A 9574-nucleotide genomic window follows, 5' to 3' on the forward strand; every position below is an offset into this window, starting at 1 on the left:
CACTGGCTCCCACAAGCTGCTCTAGGTAACTGTGTATAGTCTATCTGCCACGGGGCCAGGAGTTGGGGAAAGGGTAGCCACTACTGAGCCAAAAGATAAAAGTGATGGAAAGTAACCATGATTTATCTTCCAAGCCTTCTCCTGGAAGTTAGAAGCCTTCAATAGACTCAAGAGTTCCAAAATAACTACATCAAACAGATCCTGTCAGTACAATTGTTGTTTATTTGAAGAGATGTATTTCTGGTGCTTCTTGCTCTGCCATCTTCCCTCTAACTTCACCATGACTACTGACTCATAAAGTCACTTGCAAATTGTATCTTTCTTTAGTTAATTTATTCTTCCACTCTTTTGTAAACCATGTCATAACTTCTGTCTTCTCAAGCCTGGAACTCCTCCTCCCACATCTTTAGTTTCAGCTGATAGTCTTGCTTCTTATACTGACAGAATAGTTTTAATCAAAAGAATACTTCCACATGCTTCCATCACCATATCTACTTACATAGTAGCATTTGGTGTCCCCCAGGTATTTCGTCTTTTTTCCTGTGACTATTAATAAACCCCACCACCTGTACGCAAGATCCCATCTCCTCCATTATTTTCAAAGACATCACTCCAGTATTCCAGGAGCTACTTCCTCTGTCTTCTTCTTCAACACATTTTTTTCTTCCTACTGGAACTTTTCCATTGGCATAAAAGAAACTTTTTTTCTTTTATCACTTAAAAGATGAGAACACATCTCTTAACTATACACTGTCCTCTATCCATTAACCCATATTTCTCATTTTTCATAGCAAAACTTTTTTTAAAAATCTAAATGAACTGTCTGTAATTTTGTTGTCTCATTATTTCAGGAACCCACCTATATCAGAATTTAACTCCCCAGTGAAACTGCTGAAACCAAATGCTTTCACACTGCCTGATCCATTGGCAAATTCTCCACGATTTTGAGAATTGACCAATCAGTTTCATCTAACATAACTGACCATATTATCCTCCTTTAAACACTTTCTCATGTTTTTCTCTATATCTTAAGACTGCTTCTCAAGCTCCTTTGCTACATTCTCCTTATTTCTCCTTCCTGCAAACTTTAGAACAAGGCTTAGTCTTGTACCTCTTCTCTTTTCTCTCTTCTCTCTAAATGCACTTCCTTTAAGAGCTAATCCAGTCTCATGCTTTTTATGCTTATTAATACAATTTTGGTTTCAAATGTGTATTCCCACCATGAATCTAACCTGTGAACTCCAAGCTCACATGTTTCTATCTGCTAGTTAGACACAGGCTACTATAACTCACAACTGCCTACATACCATCTTCATTTGGGGGTTATAGTAGCCTGTGTCTAACTAGCAGATAGCATCCATATGGTAGGTTAAATGGGGAAGTGTAAAATACAGAATTATTAACTATTATAAAAGAACAAAAGTAAAATTTGTAGTATCCTAGGACTGAGGGAGGGCACTCAAGCAAGGAAAAACTTCAAAGGAATTCAAACTTTACTGGTTATGGTTCAGACTACTGGATAACAAGGAAGACCAGTCTGTAGTTGCCAGGAAAGCAATGGGCCACTCTCTCGAGTGCCGGTGTGAAAAGGTAATCATTAGCCAGTGGCTTACAGAGGGAACTGGGGCACAGGCAGAGGAAGAAAGCCCTCAGAGACTGTTGCAACTCTGGTTTCCATGTTAAGGGGACTACAAAACAAAAAGAAAAAAGTTATCACCAGCTAGGCTGAGGCCGCAAGGACACAGAGGGACCAGGTCTTGATCCTAGGGCAAAGGAGGATTCACTGAATGTCTTCACACCCACGCTTCCAGGGCCTAACCTCACAGAAACGGCTGGAAAATCTCCTTGCAATGCCCTCCAGCACTGTCTACTGAGAAATCTTATCACTGTGCTCAGTTTAAAGGATAAAGCAATGCTGAGAAATCTTATCACTGTGCTCAGTTTAAAGGATAAAGCAATGCTATTATTTATCACAAAGCGTGTATTGGAGCTGAGAGGCAATAAATTGATCACTGACACAAATGTCTAACAGGTTAACATGTCAAAAGTGAACTCTTGGTCTCAACCCAAATCTTCTCCTCTTGCAGTCTTCCCCATCTCAGTAAATGGCAACTCCATTCTTCCAGTTTATCAGCACAAAACCTTTGGAACTATTCTGACTCCTCTCTTTTGCTCTTGTGCCACACTCATTATGTTTACAAACAGTATTGGCTCTATCTTCAAATTAAATCTGGAATCAGTATACTTCTCATCGCCTCTACAGCTACCATGCTGGTGGGAACCACCATCAACTCTTCCTGATAATTACAATAGCCTTCTGACTTATGTTTATGTTTTCACTTGGTCCATTAAATGTTGATTTATTCTCTAACACAGCAGTCAAAATGATCCTAATGAAACTAAAGCATAGGTAGATCATGTCTCTTTTCTGTTTAACACCCTACCCATCTCGTACTCTCAGGGGTGAAATGAATTGAAAGTGTTTTCAGAGCCTAGAAAGCTTACTCAGTATGTCACCCTCTCCCATCTGTCTCACGTCCCTTCTGCTTAACACTGTACTCATCTAATGCTAGCCACGTTGGCTTCTTTGCTTTTCTGCAAATACAGCAGGCCCATTCCTACTTTAGGGACTTACATCTCTTTGCTCTGTTTTGAACACTTACCACAGATATCTGCATGGCTTGCTCCTTAACCTCCTTTAGTTTTTTACTCAAACATCACCTTTTCAGCAAGGTATTTTGTGGCTACTCTATCTAAAATGTAATTAGAACCTAGAACAGTTCCAATGATAGGGTAGTTGTCTAATAAATAATGGTTAAATAAATAACAAAATCTTGCTATGAGATGATCTTGTGAATGAAAGTCACATGCCGAGAAAGAGATGGCATGAACATGGGTTCCCGATAGTAGCACAGAGCCACCACACCAGCCCTGCAGTGACTCTCTCCAGATTTCTTTTAAGTAAGAGAACAAAATATTTATTTTATTTAATCCACTCTTACCGAGCAGCCTGATAGCTCTTCCTATAGCTCACTGATTCTCAATCCTTGATTTATGTTAGAATCACCTGTAAAGTTTCAAAAACTAGTAATACTCAGTAGAGTCAGACATTACTATGTAGAAGCCACCTAGCAATTCTACTCTGCAGCCAGGATTAAGATTAATTGCTATAATCTTTTTTGTTAAATGTTTTTGCATTATTATTTCAAAATAAATACAGTCATCCCTTGGTATCTGCAAGGTACTGGTTCCAAGACTGTTCACAAACACCAAAGCTGGTGCATATTCAAGTCCCGCAGTCAGCCCTGCAGAACCTGCCGATATGAAAAGTGGTCCCCTTGGCCCTCCGTATACCCAGGTTTCACATCCTGCTAACACTGTATTTTCAATGTGCACGTTTGATTGTGGGTGGAGAACCAGCCAAAATAGAAGCCCAATTGTATATATCTATTTTTTAAAAATCTGATTATAGGTAGGCCCATGCAGTTCAAACCTATATTGTTCAAAGGTCAGCTGTAGTTCTTGATTTTTGGCCCCAGTTTTTATAAAATGACTCTCGTATCTGCTACTGTGGGGTTATACCACAGAAGTAGAATAATAATAGCAACAATAAATACAATTTACATGTTATTTATACTTTATCGTGTCTTCACATAGCAACCAATTTTATTGAGAGAAATTTGATTGCTTTGTTATTTTGCAGAAGATGTGACCTCTTACTAAGTGAACATATCCTTGGCTAGGTCTCTGTTTTCAAAATGACTTACCAGTGTGCTCAATTCTTTGGTTTGTCCCAAACGTCACAATAACTTGGCATGGTTCAGCCCTTCTTCCTTGAAAGCCAGACAGCGGAATGGAGCTCTTAACTGAAATGAGTAGAGAAAGGAAGTAAGTCCTAGATCAATAACTTGTAGACCCTGACTCGCATAATTCCCAATAAAGTCACTCAAAACCTGAATAGTACAAAAAAACAACTAAACAAACTGAACAAGAAAGATGGATCCTAAGGTTGTAAAATAAGACTTTAAATGCCACTACAGAAGGGAGACTGCACCCTTCCTTAGTGATTTAGGTTTGGGAGTATTTTTTGTTGCAGAGCCAAATCTAGGTCCATTAAATTTTAAAAATAATAAGGCTGTAGACTCGCAGCATTTCTATACTATGATTTTATCTATAACTGAGACGCCAGAGACCCAAATATCTATGCCCTACAATAAAAAAGGAGATAATTTCAAGAGTTTTGTCTCACCTCTGCTTCCTAGCCAGCCAATTTTAGCATTACAAATGGGAACTGTGATGGTTATTATTGAGTGTCAACTTGATTAGATTGAAGGATGCAAAGTATTGTTGTGGGTATGTCTATGAGGGTGATGCCAAAGGAAATTAACATTTGAGTCAGTGGACTGGGAAAGGAGACTCACCCTCAATCCTGGTGGGCACAATATATCTGATCAGCTGCCACTGCAGCCAGAATATAAGCAGACAGAATAAAGTAAAAAAAAGAATAGACTGGTTTATCCTCCCAGCCTATATCTTTCTCTTGTGATGGATGCTTCCTGCCCTTGAACATTGGACTTCAAGTTCTTCAGCTTTGGAACTTGGACTGGCTCCACTGCTCTTCAACTCAGAGATGGCCTATTGTGGGACCTCACCTTCCTTGTGATCGTGTGAATCAATACTCCTTAATAAACTCCCCTTTGCATATACGTGTATCCTATTAATTCTGTCCTTCTAGAGAACCCTGACTAATACAGCTACCCATGTTAAATGATAGGATAGAAACTTCAGGAGCTAAGAACAAAATGGGAAAGGTCATAGCAGAAATCCCTTCTCTGATCCAACTGGAGGATCAATTATGCCATACTTTCCATGCTTAGTAATTATTGTATTATTTTTATTTTTGAGATGCAGTATACCTTAGTGTTTACAAACGTCATAGAAATGTTTTATGTCTCAGCTTTCTGATTAATCAAATGTGAACAATATATCTCTTAAGTCAGACTATTACAGGGATTAAATGAGTTGTCACATAAAATGTTTTTTAAAAGTACCTAATGCCTATTTGCTATTATTATTTATATTGTTAGTAATATAATAATTTGTAGTATCATCATAGAGAAAACTTTATTTAACACAATCTCAAACTCAGTCAGGCAAAATGTAATTGTTATGGAATAAATTGTGTCCCACAAAATTTATATGCTAAAGTTCTAATCTATAGTACCTCAGAGTATGACTGTATATAGAGATAGGGTCTTTAAAAAGATAATTCAGAAAAAATTAGGTCTTATGGGGAGTCCTAATCCAATATGAGGGGTGTACTTATTAAAACATGGAGATTAGGACACAGACACACACAAAGACCATGCGCACACAGTAAAAACACAGGGTGAAGACAAGAAAGGCCTCAAGAGAAATAAATCATCCTACTGATATCTTGACTTGGACTTCTAGCCTCCACATTTTTGAGAAAAGAAATATCTGTTGTTCAACTCGTAAGGTCTATGTACTTTGTTATGGCAGCCCTAACAAACTAATACAATAATGCATTTCTTTATTTTCTATAAATGTGCTTAACACTTACTTCTTGCCTACTTCTTGCCAAGACAGTCAAAAATCTATCTCAGCAATTCTTGGGGACCCTCTACTACCAGGGTAATGAAGTATGTGAAGGTCTCAGGTAGCACAATGACAGAGGGTGGCTCCTGGGTCATTGGTCTTCTGTACAATGTTTACTACCTAGACACTGGAGTCCGTTCCACAGGGTCTGGAATCCACATCCAGCTTCTTTCTAACTGATGCTTTGGTGCACCACACTGAGAATGGAGCAAATTTTGGCAAGCCTGAAACCCACCAATATTCCTCCTGAAATCTTGCTTTCTGCACACAGCACTGATAGTGAGCAGGGTTCCTGGTGTGGTTCTTGAGGAATCCCTACAGTGGTTCCACGTCCTTACACTACCACCTGGAAATACCACAGATCTCCAAGTCTTGGAGTCAGGAAACTGGATGTACGAAAATTCTTTTCACAAGAGTAAAAGTAATCCCTTTTCTTTTATTTCTCTCAGGAGGCATTCTCTCTCCTCTCTTTCAAGGGCATCTAGCACAGTTTTATCAAAGGGTATAGATTGATAGAAGATGAAAATCTAGTTTGGAAGTAAAACTTCAATTCTTTTCAAACTCAAAACGTCCTTGAGACAAAGAAGCACGGAGATTGGTTACCTAATGAATGAAGGATATGAATGAACAATAGAGACATAGCAATTGATCAATTGATACCTTTTACCCTAAAGTGTTACCAACAGTTTTTACACAGATCCTTAAAGCCATATAAATGCAGTGGTTTCTATTTTTTTTAAGTGTTTTCTTCCTCTCTCTTTCTCTTGTCAGCTTATTAACATGCTTATTCATTTGTAAAATGTAACAGCATATCCAAGCAGAAAAGCAAGATGTTTCTACTGGCCAAGCTCCTCTTCTCTGGCCTCTATTCTTTTGATCTAAGAGATAGACAATACGTCAAGAAGGGTTCTTATCTGCAAGCAAAAGAAATCAATCATGACTGAATAAATGGGAGGGGAAAAAAAGAGTTTATTTTAAAAACTAATGGGTAGCTCTCTGCATGGCCAGGAGAGCCGAACCATCTTGCTCAGAATAATGAATCTTGAAACAATGCCCCAATTAAGGCTGCAAAACTGGACTGATGAGGAAACTACTTCTGCCCCCAAAAACTAGAACACTGGGTGTCCTAGCTACAGTTGTCACTGATATATGAGGAACACAATTGTGCTGTAACCACTTCCTTTATCAGAGAATGACTCACTTTCCATGTTTTTTAGGGTGTCACTAACTTCCTACTCAAAAACTCGTATGAGTGCATCCAACATAGAGACCCCAAAGTATTTACCCAAACCCCAGCTTCAAATCAGGTTGAGAAGGTATCGGGCATTTTTAGGTTTTATAGTTTATATAGTTAATGTTTCTATAAAGTTTGCTCTTTCTCCCGCCAAGATTCATCTCACATAGAAAGGGGATGCAAATGCTACTCAGACAAAAAGACTGAAAAAAAACAAATCTCCACAAAAGAAAGACTGACACGAAGCTGAAAGAGAAAGCAAGACAGGAAGTTAGGGTATAATTAGAAATGTCTGTGGTTTCAAATAAAATATCTGATTAGGTATTTTTAAAAAGTAATTTAAAAACTAGAGGCAGTCTTTTTTTAAAATCACAGAATACAAGATCTGAGAGTAAGAACTTGTTGCTTTCATTAGCTCAGGAGATCAGCAATGTTAAGATTAAGTCAAAAGTTTTCTTGTCCTTTTCCTCCTAATTCCAAAATGACTATTTTTGCTTCAAGGAAGGAAAAAGAGAAAGAGGATAAGAAGTGTCAACAGACTTCTCTACACATTTCATGAGCGAGAATCACTGGAACCAGTCCACACAAAATATATCACTGAAGCCACAAGCTAGAGCAATATTCTCCTTATGTGTGAAGTAACATGATCCTACAAAGTTCCTTTAAATGATTCCAATTAAAACTACTTTTAACAGATTTGTTCCTCTTTTGTTGCCAAAAATATAAGCATCCCAACCTTGAATGATAAATTTTATGAGTAAAAATCTTTATATTTTCAAAAATTTAACCACTAATTGTGTATGGACTCATACGCAATAGAAAATATAAGTGAATACACATTATGTTACAAAATTAAAATCATGGAACTCAAGGGATAGTCACCTCGTTTACAACTGCCTTCCCTATTAAAAGATATACTGTAGAATGGATGTATGACCTCATCTGCTGTTTCATTTACAGTATCTCTCCAATCAGACATAGTTCTTAGGCTTGCCAAGAGCAATCCCATTTACTTTAACTGTTATTAGAGTGTTCAATTTTCATGCCTTTTCATCTGTTTTCTTTGCTTCTGGAATTCTTTGAAGGCTTACTTTAGATGGCCTTGCTTGGTAACATCTAAAATACCATTTCTAAGGTCCTGGTGTCTTCCCCCATCATTTGTATAATTGCCACTATTGATGCTAGTTTGATTCTGGCATTCTAGACATTCCCTTATCTCATCTCCATGTTGCTCTTTATTTACATGGTAGTAAACAGAAGTCCACATCATGTGTCTCCATATGAATGGGACATCAGAATTAAACGACACAGAAATGAAAACATTCCTGGGAAAATCACTCAGGATGCTCTGGGTTGGAGTCTATCCAGGCTGTCCTATTTATTATTCAGGTGACTTTGAGCATGTCAATTAATCGCTTGAGTTTCAATTTCTTTGCATGTACCTTGCTTTATATAAATATTCTTGTGAGAAATCTCGTGAAGGTTTGGAATATAGAATCTCTTTGAAGTCTGTAACATTGTATAAAAAGAAAAGGTAGCAAAGACTATATGCTATTGTCTGATGTACTCTTTCATTCTCCTGAAAAGCATTGAGCAAATTCTACTTATCCTTACCACCCCCACTTCCTGCTCCACTCTCCCCTTCAGGCTGGACCCCTGCTACCTGCTTCACCTTGACCTCAACATTCTTATTCAACATGGGAGATAGAGCAGGTAAACAAAAGAAGTTGGATTTTGTTAGATTCTCTCAGGACCAACTACAGAGGTCAATCGGGTTTTAATCACTTTATTCTCTTTGCCAGAATTCCAAGTAGCAGGTACTGGTCTCTATATTAGCTGTGAAGGCCAATGACTTATTTCACAATATTGAAGTCTGTGGCCCATATTGTTGATTTCTCTTATCTGTCCAGTCCTATCTGACACTTAGCTCCTGATCTGGGCCTCTGCTGCAGATTCTACATCCACTCTAGGGGTTAATTATGTTGACTATCAGGATTCTTGATGCTTGGCTTTAGCCTTGCAATTTGTTTCATTGTGCTTCATATTTTCTTGAGAAAGGGACAATAAAGTGTTTAAAGTGAGTCCATAAAGTCACCTATGGTCAGATTAGAGCATTGCTTTCATATCTTTATGACTAATGTTCCATGAAGCTGAAACTAATTGACATGAATTTTATAAAGGCAGGGAAGCCCATAAGCCAGGCCTCGCAGTACACACCCACTTCCTTTTGAAGGATTTCTTTTGGCAGTTAATCCAAACGTGCTCAAAACCTAAAGGAAGATATACAGCATTTACTTGTAGTTTTCTTGTACATCTTTATTTTTTTGCTGTCTCCTTAAGACTCCTTTTTAGATGACGTCTTTTTTGCCTGCAGGACCCCTACTGACAATTTTAGTTTGTCTTTGATTTTTAAAATTTCTTGATATATGCATGAAGCAAAGTGTCTGTTTTTCTGTTTTTTTTTTTTTTTAATCTCCACAGCTTTTGTCTTTCAACGCTTATACTTTGGTAAATTTGGACTCAACTCTTTTTCTAAAATGAATAAAGAACATTTTTCTTATAAAGAACATCACTTTTACATGTACTATTTTTTAAGTGTGTCCCAGCTTTTTCTCTTACCCATGAAGGACTCTGTCCATGAAAGCCTTTGTGGTGTTGGGGACACAGGAGACCAACTGCCCACCAGCAAACATGAGAGCAGCTCAGCACATGCATTCTCTG

At 37.9% G+C, this 9574-nt stretch overlaps 1 long non-coding RNA gene across 1 annotated transcript; it reads right to left on the minus strand.

Annotated features, from left to right (window-relative positions):
* Nucleotides 1-3680: 3680 nt before the first annotated feature.
* On the minus strand, nt 3681-9125 carry LOC116565340. Its single transcript, XR_004275395.1, has 2 exons — nt 9075-9125; nt 3681-3861 (listed from the first exon to the last, which is right to left on the minus strand). It is a non-coding gene; the product is annotated as an uncharacterized LOC116565340 (long non-coding RNA).
* Nucleotides 9126-9574: the final 449 nt, after the last annotated feature.

This window comes from Sapajus apella, unplaced genomic scaffold, assembly GCF_009761245.1.
Source record: "Sapajus apella isolate SASKATOON/1434 unplaced genomic scaffold, GSC_monkey_1.0 scaffold40, whole genome shotgun sequence".
NCBI lineage: Eukaryota > Metazoa > Chordata > Mammalia > Primates > Cebidae > Sapajus > Sapajus apella.